General features: G+C 37.0%; 1 protein-coding gene across 1 annotated transcript in view; it reads right to left on the bottom strand.

The window, feature by feature from the left end:
* Window positions 1–3105: 3105 nt before the first annotated feature.
* The window catches only part of LOC123569970 (uncharacterized), a 182783-nt gene continuing 175768 nt past the window's right edge, over window positions 3106–10120 (bottom strand). Inside the window, exon 9 of the mRNA XM_065533760.1 lies at window positions 3106–3395. The gene's annotated coding sequence lies outside the window, so the exon portion shown is untranslated. The remainder of the gene's footprint in view (window positions 3396–10120) is intronic.

Here is a 10120-nt window from a genome sequence, read left to right as displayed (position 1 = left end):
GGTTGCCTAGGACTGGATGGGATGGGGCTATGGGGAGTGATTGTTAATAGGTACAGGACTTCTTTTTAGGGTAATACAAATAGCCTGACATTTGATAGTGATAATAGTTGCACAAGCTTGTGAGTATATTAAAAACTGCTGAACGGGATGCTTCATTTAATTTTCTTTTTTTTGAGACAGAGTCTCATTCTGTCGCCCAGGCTGGGATGCAGTGGTGCAATCTCGGCTCACTGCAACATCCGCCTCCCGGGTTCAAATAATCCTCGTGCTTCAGCCTCCCGAGTAGCTGGGACTACAGGTGTGCACCACTACATCTGGCTAATTTTTGTATTTTTAGTAGAGATGAGGTTTCGCCATGTAACCCAGACTGATCTTGAACTCCTGACCTTAAGTGATCTGCCTCCCTCAGCCTCCCAAAGTGCTGAGATTACAGGCATGAGCCAACACCCCTGGCCTGAACTGTACACTTTAAAAGGGTAAATTTTATGGTATGTGAGTAATATCTTACTTTTTTTTAAGTGAGGGGGAAGGGAAAGAAAAAATATTCTAGAATTATAAAAATACAATAAAATGTACTTAATAATAAAATATTAAATAAAATATTATAGAAATTTCCATGTACCTTACAATCTATGAGCCTCAGTGAAGTGTAGCCCACGACCAAGTGTCTTGTATAATTGACCTTCATCGTTCAATGAGACAGTAGAGCATTGAGACGTTGAGGTTAAGAATATAATCCCTGAAGCCAGGTTGCCTGGGTTCAAATTCTGAACTTACACCTGCTAGCTGTGTGAGCAAGTTATTTAACTTCTCTGGAGGTCTGCTTCCTTATCTGCAAAATGGAGATTCTAACAGCTGCCTCATAGAGGTGCCTTTGACGATTAAGTGAGCTAATATGTGAACAGTAGAATAGTGCAGTTTTTTTCTATCATCATCATCATCATCATCATCATCATATATTATCATCTTGAGCATCACAGTGGAAACAATGTGGTGACCTATTTTCTATATTGCATTCAACCTAAATTATACAATTAGCATTTATGTTTAGTCACATATCACTTTATGATTTATATTTAATTTTATGTATGAACCACATCTTTCTAGCATGGCTGTAAGTTATTTGAAAGCAGGAGCCCACATCCATTCTTTCCACTTGTTCTCCATTCCCCAGCATTGGGCCCTGCAGTGGCCCATACTCAGCTCCTCAGATGCACTGGCTCACTTTTCCCCAGGGTCTGGGTTACTGGTTAGTTGATCCCAAGACTACTATTATGGTATGATGTGTACTCCCACCACTGACCACCAAAAGACGGCCAATCTGACTGTGCAACAGATTACAGGAATTTATACTGCTCTTAGAACCATGGCTAGCGAGTACACTTTAAGTTCCGACCACATGGTGCTAAAGTTGGAGTTTGTATATTGTTCTGGGTCCAAAGAGCTGTTTGCTGGTGGTGCCTAGGGACTGTGGTTTGTGAGGATGGCTAAATTAGTTATTATTTTGATCTTGAGAGCCTTTCATTGTCACCAAATTCCAGGGCTGGAAACAGCAATGTGACATGGAAAATCACAGCCACTCTATTAGGCAAAAGTCTTTCTATGAGCAGCTCTGATGCAAGAACAAGAAACACACATGTCCGCATGCAGGGCGTTCCCTAATTGGCGGATCTGTGGCACTTAATCTGCCCCTACCTCCCTCTCTTGGTCAACATACGCTTTAAAACCTGAGGGTCTGGAATGGTGATTGTTTCCTAAATGACAAACCCAAGGGTTTAGATCGTATTCCAAGAGAGGGAATCTCTGTTTTCTTCCTTACTGTGTTCTTTTATTATCACTATTATTGAAGTCATTTCAGCCACTGTTTCCTGTTTGTTGTAATAAATCAGGTTTGGGCACTTGGAAAATAACATGACCAGGAATCTAGCGACAGCTCTCCAGCACCTTGGGAAGACTGTAAGGCTGATTGTTAGTGGAGTCTTCCAAACAATCTGTAGTCTTCCAAGCTTTATTTTCAAAAATGGCCCTCCTTTTTCTTTTCTTTTCTTTTTTTTTTTTTTTTAAACAGAGTCTCACTCTTGTCACCGAAGCTGGAGCTATCAGCTCACTGCAACCTCTGCCTCCCAGGTTCAAGCGATTCTCCTGCCTCACCCTCCAGAGTAGCTGGAATTACAGGCGCCTGCCACCATGCCCAGCTAATTTTTTGTATTTTTAGTAGAGACGGCGTTTCACCATGTTGGTCAGACTGGTCTCGAACTCATGACCTCAGGTGATCTGCCTGCCTAGGCCTCCCAAAGAGTTGGAATTATGACCATGAACCACTGCACCAGCCGGCCCTGCTTTCGATTCCCAAAATGGATACCCTTTCTACTCCAAAAATGGCCCTACGTCGGTCCCACTCCAAGAGCAGGAGGCTGTTGAGAAAGTTTTATTGAGAGCTAAAGTCCAACATTGAAAGATGCACTTGTTTAGAATTGTCTCCCCCAAATTATTCTGGGCTGATTTGGAGATCCTCTTGCTTACCTCTGTGTCCTAGACTCTTCTGACTGTGGGTGACAAAAGCCACAGTGCAGGATGTGTGGCCGAGATGTGCATGATTGTGGAGTCTGATTTGAGAATGCTACGCCAATGAGGGGATAGTCTCAGGGTGTGTTTTGTGATCCTGAATGGAAGCCTCAGTAAGAGATAATGAAGGGATTCTTCTCTCTACTGCCATATACAATGGTACTTTTCAGCTGTGTGGCCCTAATTAGCAGTAGCTAATTAATGCTCAAACACCTTGGTGGGGACTGGGAGAGAGGAAACTGAACCAGAGAACAAAGTGGTTGTCTAAAGCCCCTAAGGAGTTGGGAGGGGATTATGTCCCAAGGTTTCCGGGCTTCCTGCGGCTCCCTGTGAGACAGTGTCCCTAATTCCTGTATGGTGGCTTTGGTACAAGTCCTACTGTCTTATTCAAGTCCCTGTAATAAAGTTGCGTTCTGGAGGGGAAAAGCGTGGCTTTTATATTTCTCTCTGTTTGCTCTCATGTCAAGCCAGGAGCACTGGAGCAGTCATACTACTCAGGAAAACCTCCTTTTGCTCAACAACTGAGAACACATTTGGTATGCTCGCCTTTTCTCCTTGTTTATTTTCAGGGTAGTGATAAAAGCATGGAAAAAACATGAGGGAAAACCAGTAAATTTCAGTACTATTTCAATACATCTGCAAAGGGCAAACTGTTTAGAATTTCTCTTGCCCCGTCTGAAGTTGGAAACTCTCACCACAGCAGGAAACACAACTATTTTGACTTGGCAAACTAAACCAAACAGCATGCACCTGCAACTGTGCGTCCCTGACGTGAGTAGCTGTGGCCAGAGGGTCAGTCTGTTCTCAGTTTTTCATCCAGAAACCACATTCTGCAAATGGAGAGAAAACCACTGTTGGATTAAAGGAAATCCTTGCCATAGAGACTAAGCACACAACTTTAATTAACTCATCATTTTCTAATTAGCATCCCCAGAGTCCTGTGCCTGGGCAGCTTATGTTGCAGAATGTGCCATCAAGCTTTTCCAAACAGCTTTATAAAATAAAGTTTTGTTTTCACAAACCTTTCTTTTAAAAAGTTTGGAAAATGGAGGAAAACGTTTGAAAACAGGGTAGACCACCCAAAATTCATTCATATAAAATCACTTAATGATTTTGGTGTATTTGTTTAGAGTCATTATGTGTATTTTAATGCAACGTAGTCGAGACTATATCATATAGAGAAGGGCCTTTCTCTATTTTTTCATTTAATATCTTGTGCAGGCATTTATTTCAGTACAAAATTGTTACCAGTAATAACAATTACTGATATATCAGCATATTGTACTTAGTAGAAGTACTGTAACTTATTTAACCATTGTTGCTACTTACATTCAAAGTGAACTTTATAATTAAGTTTCTAGAATTCCTTATAACATTTTAATTTAGGGATTTCATTCAATTTAGGAACTTAACGTGAACTAGTTAATTTCACCATTAAAAAACACACAGACTGTCACATCACAGATTCATTTTTTTTCTATTAACATTATCACCTTGTCTTGCTTATTGTTTTTAAGTGCATAGATACATGACTTTATTCTCATTTTTTTTTTTTTCTTTGAGAGGGATTCTCACACTCTCACCCAGGCTGGAGTGCAGTGGCACGATCTCGGCTCACTGCAAGCTCTGCCCTCAGGTTCATGCCATTCTCCTGCCTCAGTCTCCTGAGTAGCTGGGACTACAGGCGCCCGCCACCACGCCCGGCTAATTTTTTGTATTTTTAGTAGAGTCGGGGTTTCACCGTGTTAGCCAGGATGGTCTCGATCTCCTGACCTTGTGATCCTCCCGCCTCGGCCTCCCAAAGTGCTGGGATTACAGGTATTCTCATTTTTTAAAAATGGGTTAAAAAAGAAAAAAAAAAAACTACGCCAGTAAATTCCCCTCTGGCAGACATTTAGGTCAATTTAAAATTTTTACTATGATAAAAAATGGTATCAAAAATTTGTGAAGATATCTTTACACTTATTTGCAAGTATTTCTCTAAGATAAGCTCCTGGAATGTGGATGAAAGGGTATTCATAATTTCAATTTTGATAGTTCCTGCCAAGTTGTCCGTAAGTAAGGCTGCACTAATTTACACTTCTATTAACAGTGAATGAGAAGTTTCTGTTTTCTCACACTGGATGCTATGAAAATTAAAAATATTTGCCAATCTGGTGAAAAATACAATCTCAATGCTGTTTTAATTTGTATTTCCCTAATTACAATGAAGTGAAACATATTTTCCAACGTTTGTGACCATGTGTACTTCTTCTTTGAATTGCCTCTTCATATTCATTTCTTAATTTTAAGTTGAGCCTACTTTACTTTATATCTTTATATATTCAGCCTTTGTCTGCTATATGCTGTGCAAATGTTTTCTCTCAAGCTCTTCCTTCTCTTTTAACATGTTTTGCCATCTTTCCTTGTTAGGAGGTTATTCATTTTTATGTGGTACTAGCATAGTTTTCATTAAAAATGATTAAAAAGATAAAATCTTCTGATTTTCCTCTAATTTTCTATTCCGTAACAATATAGATTAACAACATTTAAACTTTTAATCTATGTAAAATGTAACCTTTCTGTATGGTGGAGGGAACCATCTAAGTTGTTTTTTTTTTCCTATGGAGTATACTGTTGTCCCAGTTCTAATAAATGAATGGTCTATTACTGTCTAGAAATATCTTCATGGCCATATCCTAAAACTGTGTATGTGTGTGTGTATGTGGGCACGTATGTACATATTCTTGAACTTTATTTTGTCCAAGATCTAATGTAACATTGTATTTATTACTGTTTATATATGGCTCTGATAACTGGTAGGGAAAATCTATTTTAACTATAATTTTTCAAAAATTTCACAGCCAACCTTTTGTTTTTTCTCTTTCAAATGAACTGTATAATTGGCTCATAGAGCTCCTGTAAAAATATTTCTTTTGGGATTTTGATTAGGAGTGTTCTGTATTTTATGTTATTTTGGGGGAAATTGACCTCTTTATAATATTGTCTTTCCATCAAGGCACATAGTATGTCTTTGCACTAGTCGGGTCATCTTCAAGTTCCCACAATAAAGTTTCATATTTCTCTTCGTATAGGTCTTGCATACTTCTCATTAGTTTTATTTCTAGGTATTTTAAAGTTCTATAGTGATAATGAATTACGTCTTATTTTTTCATGTCTTTTAAAATTGGCATATTTTTTGTGCATTGACACTTCGACACGGACCTAGCTTTGGATTTGGAGAGAGACAACTAATAATTTTTCAGTAGATTCTTTCAAAATTTTGATAGATCATCATATATTTGAATGTAATGTTAAATTAGTTCCTTTACTTGCCTTCTCATTCTTTTCATTTTCTTGTTTCATTGGCTAGTTTGCTAGTATAATGTCAATTTGTAATAGCAATAGCAGGCAACTTTGCTTTTATTGATGCTTCAAGGAAGATTATAAACAAATACTATGATAATGCTTGCTTTAGATTTCTGGTAATTATATATATTAAGATATAGATGTAATTGCTATAATAGAAAAATCCCAAATAATAGTGTTTCACATGAACAGTCTGGGAGTAAGCAGTGCTGGGTGGTCTAGTAGCTTACCTATGCCATTATCAGGGTCTCAGTATCTTTCTGTCTTGCTGCTCTGTCTTAGAAAATACAGAGCTTCTATTTCATGACCTGATAGGGCCATTCCAGCTACTACCATCATTTCTGTGTTTCAGTCATTAGGAAGAAAGAAATACAAAAGGGAGGGTACAATCCTTCTTTTTAAGGGCACAGCCCAGAATTTGCAATCATCACTTACACTCACGTCCTATTGAACAGAATCTAATTTCATGGGAACACTTCTGTGCAAGGGAGGCTAACAAACGTGGTTTTCTGTTGAGCAATAAATGTGATTTTTAATCTTATGTTTGGCTAAAAATCTTCCCACCATGGAAGGGAGGGAGAATAGATACTGGGGAAATTAACAGTTGTTATCACATTGTATTTATTCATTTTAGGGAATCTTTCTTTCTTCCTCACACAATGAAAGCTTTTACTGGAAATTTATCAAATACACTTTTTAGTATTTACTAAGATTATCATAATTTTCTCTCTCAAACTCTGTCAATATTGACTTATAGGTGGAAGCATCATAATTTAAACATTTCGCTTGGGATGAAATACTATTAAAAGATGACTTTTATATATCATTATCTTAAAGACATGTCAAATTTGACATTCATTCTTTTCTTTATTTTCTTTCTTTTTAAAATTCAAGTTATTTTTCTATCCAGGCATCTACTTAAAGGTAAATTATTATCTATTTATTATCAGTTATTTAAAGTTTGATAGAACAAAGTCCTAAAACTGCTTAGGCTGATATTCTTTTCAAGGAGAGAACTTTGTCAAATTCTTTCATTATTTCCCCTCTCTGTTTAATGGATTATTTAGTGTTTTCACATCATTTTAATTAATTAGATAATTGATATTTTCTATTTTCTTATAATTAAATAGGCCAATGTTTTCCACAATTTTCTGACTTTATTATCTTATTTTGAAAGAGCAATCCTTGTTTAAGTAGTCAACAATGCATATGTGTATGAGCATTCACTTTTAACACTTCAATTCTTCTGGGATTTATTTTGGTGCATGAGTAACCTAGAAATTTTAATTTTCTTCTAAATGGCTACCTAACTGTCACAATAGCATACATTAATTAATCCATCATTTGCAACTGAATTGCAATTCCTAATTTAATTTATACTAATTTCTCATATCTCTACAGTAGTTTATTTCAAAAAGATTATTTGATCTGTTTCATTGATCTGTTCTAGGATGAAAGTTACCTGTTAAATACTCTAAAATCTTATAGTTTTATAATTTACTTTATAATCTGACAGAGCGAATCATCCTTTTAAAGCTTCCTGGCTCTCAGAAGTTTATTTTTCTAGATTAACTTTAGGATAAGTTGGCCAATTAAAATATTGTAAGAGGTTTTGATTAGAACTGCATAAAAATCAAACATTAAATCTTTAGAAAAACAGACATTTTTATAATATTGAATGCTCCAACCCAGGAATATGGGTTCCTGGATTGAATCTCACCATCTATTTAGGCCTGTGCTACGTACCTCAATAAAGTATTATAATTTTTCTCATACAGGGCCTGCAATTTTTTGTTAATTTAATTTCTAGGTTACATATATGTATGTCTAAAGTAAATGGTATACTTTTTCATTGCATTTAATTGGGATATTTCATATTTCTTATATTAAAGTCATAATATTTGTATATTTTGGGACCAGCCACCTTACTAAGAGACCTTATTAGTTTTTCTAGTTTTCTTCTTGAGATTGCCAAGTGAGCAGCAGCATTTTTCTTTTGATGTATTATATTAGATTTTCATTCTTCTTTTCCTTGAATAAGCCAGGTTCTTTAGGTTACAATTTTGATTATTTAAAGCAAAATAGAGTTCATTTACAGGATCAAAGGCTAGAGATAGGCCAGGAACATGATGAGGCAAGTGAAGCAGTTTCCTCAGATGCCAAATTTAAGTGACATCAAAAAGCTCACGAATCAAGATAAATAATGTTTTAATGCAATAGTTCGTGTTTTAAATGAATGTGAAAAAAATCCATGATGAAGCAAATACCAAAAATTTAAATATAGGTAAGTTTAGCAAGGAGAACTGGGCTCAGAAAAGCCAGGAGCCAGCAGATGTGGAGATGTCAGTAGCAGCTGTCAGTGACGAGTGTACTTATACTTGCTGCCCATGGGATGAATCAGCTTTGAGAATGAGAGTGATTGGCATCATTGGCTAAGGAGAGGGCAGGATTCTTTGATTGACTGTCCCAGACTCCACATGATGGGGGAAGGTAATTTTCCAAAAGGAAACAGGGGCACAGTTGTCAAAAACAATGATTGTCTACCATGTTGCAGTCCCATGATGCATTTTCTACACTGACCCCACCTCCACCTACAACTGCCATCCTCCACATGTTAGGGCTACACTTCCCAAGAGGCCACATACCAAAGTGCCAGCTCTCCTTTGCTTCCTGCTATACAGTTTACTCAGAGCTGCAACCTTCATATGGAGACAGCATAAAAGATATTGATGAAGAAACTCTGGTGGCTTCAAAGAGTACTCTGTTGGAAAGGAAATGGCAGTCTAAGCCCTGTTTTGAACAAACACTGGGTGTCCCTACTTGGGAGGGGACCTCATGGAAAGGCTGGAAACTCTTCCTGAAGAGATTCTTCTGCCTCAAGACAAGTATGTTTTTGCCACTGATTTGTTTCTCAGGCAAATTTAATAGGCTGTATTAGACTGATGAGAGCGCTTCTCCAAAGAGTTAACTACTCAAACTTAACTTATATATTTTCACAGGCATTTAATGAAAATTTAAATGAATTATATTTGATACAATTATTGATAAGATAGGTTTTACATCTACTACTTTAAAATTTATTTTCTATGTCTTTTTTGTTCATCTATTCTTTCATTACTGCATTCTTTTGTGTTAAATAGGTATTTTCTGATATACCCTATTAATTATCTTATTTCTTTTGCTCTATATTTTAAATTTACTTTCTTAGTGGTTGTCCTGAGGACTACAGTTAACATTTTAACTTAAGACAATTAGTTTGAATTAATACTTAATTTCAATTGTATACAAAACTTTGCTCAGGACTCAGGACTCAGCTGGGGATCTCATTAGGGATCCCTTGTCCCTGAAGAGATGCTTTTCTCTTGCTTCTTTCAAGATACTCTCTTTGTCTTTGGACAGTCTGACTGTGGGTTGGTTGCCTAGATATAAATCTCTTTAGATGTATCCTAAAGTTCATTCAGTTTTTCCTGGGTGTTGTCTGTCATATAGAAACCTGCCCTGACTCTCCCTCACTCACTAATACTGCCTTGAGGCAGATTTCCCTCTTACGACTTTAGTAATGCCTTGCTTCTGAGAAATGCATTCTTTAGCAGTTTTACTGTTGTGTGATCATAGATTGTATTCCAAACCTAGATGGTGTAGCCTACCACACACTTGGGATGTATGGTATAGCCTACTATTTCTAGGCTAGAAATCTATATAGCATGTTACTGTATTGAATACTGTATTAGTCCATTTTCATGTTGCTGATAAAGACATGCCTGAGACTGGGTAATTTAGAAAGGAAACAGGTTTAATTGACTCACAGTTCCATGTGGTTGGGGAGGCCTCACAATCATGGCAGGAGGCAAGGAGGAGCAACGTAATGTCTTACATGGATGGTGGAAGGCAAAGGGAGAGTTCGTGTAGGGAAACTCTCCCTTATAAAACCATCAGATCTCTTGAGACTTACTCACTATCTTGAGAACAGCATGGGAAAGACCTGCCCCCATTATTGAATTAACTCCCACCCCATCCCTCCCACAGCATGTGGGAATTCAAAACGAGATTTGGGTGAGGACACAGCCAAACCATATCAAATACTGTAGGCAATTTCAACACATATTTGAGTAAATATAGAAAAGATACAGTAAAAATATGGCATTGAATCTATAAATTACTTTGGGCAGTATGGTCATTTTCACAATACTGATTCTTCCTATCCATG

Source organism: Macaca fascicularis, chromosome 18 (assembly GCF_037993035.2).
Source record: "Macaca fascicularis isolate 582-1 chromosome 18, T2T-MFA8v1.1".
Classification (NCBI taxonomy): Eukaryota; Metazoa; Chordata; class Mammalia; order Primates; family Cercopithecidae; genus Macaca; species Macaca fascicularis.
Note: the sequence above shows the minus strand (reverse complement) of the source record. Positions and strands in the feature narration are given on the sequence as shown.